This window comes from Fulmarus glacialis, unplaced genomic scaffold (genome assembly GCF_000690835.1).
Source record: "Fulmarus glacialis isolate BGI_N327 unplaced genomic scaffold, ASM69083v1 scaffold21102, whole genome shotgun sequence".
In the NCBI taxonomy this organism is placed as follows: Eukaryota; Metazoa; Chordata; class Aves; order Procellariiformes; family Procellariidae; genus Fulmarus; species Fulmarus glacialis.
This window is the reverse complement of record NW_009197453.1, coordinates 1-1,091: the sequence shown is the minus strand read 5'-3', so window position 1 is coordinate 1,091 and position 1,091 is coordinate 1.

Sequence of the window (1,091 nt, the reverse complement as noted above, 5' to 3'; positions counted from 1 at the left end):
CATCCCCAGCTCCACCACGTTCTCCAGCCCCATCCCCAGCTCCACCAGGTTCCCCAGCTCCACCAGGTTCCCCAGCCCCCTCCCCAGCTCCACCACGTTCTCCAGTCCCTTCCCCAGCTCCACCAGGTTCCCCAGCTTCTGTTTGGGGTGCAGGTGGCTCCCCAGGACCATTTCCCCACGCACGTGTCCCCTTGAACCCAGGGCTCCCCACACAAGATTTTTATGAGCTAGAAGTTTGGGGTTTTTTTTCTTCTTTTTACACAGGAGTGTAAAATGGGCCGTTTTCCTGATGTTTTTTTGTTTCTCAGCTCCCTTTTTCCGCAATGCCCGTCCCTGGACGGTAGCTCTGGGTGTCTTCCTCGTGCTTTGGGTTGTGTTATTTGGCCTCAGTGCTTATTTGGAAGGAAAGGTAAGTTTGGAGCGGAAGGGATCGGTGCGGGGTGGGGCTGAGCCCTGGCCCACGGACGTACGCAGAAGGAGGAAGGGTATTTTTTTTCCTGGGAATCAGAGTTTTGTCAGAACAACGGTTTGGCCTTCATTAAAAAGCTCTTCGGGCAAAGGAAGGCAGGCGATCAGGACACGGGGTGCGGGTGGGAGGACAGGGAGCATGGCCAGACCGTTTGGCTCGTAGGAAGGTCCAAGAGACCTTCTTGAGATGTTACCACTGCTCGACTGACCACCTCTTCTTCTGCCTGTGCTTTTCGGTGGTGGTGTCCGGAGAGCTGGGTGAGTCCTTCTGGCCCCTTCCACCAGCAAAACCTCCCGGCAGAGGAGCTCTCCTGGGAGGGACTTGGGTTTGGGATGGCTCCTGAAGTTCAGGCTTAACTCCTGGGTGGCTGATGGGGGGATCGGCCGGCGGGGAGCCCTCGCCGGGAGCAAGGGGGCCTTTTCCCAGGCCCCCAACAGAAGGAGTTTGGGGTCTACCCGAGCTCTGCTGCTGCTGCTCCGGGGTTTGGTTTTCAACCGGAGCCGGGGCTGCTGGGACCGGGTGTTAGGGCTCAGCACCCCGCTGCATCGCCCTGCTCAGCACCTCCACTGAACTGCATTGCCCTGCTCAGCACCCCACTGCATTGCCCTGCTCAGCACGCCAT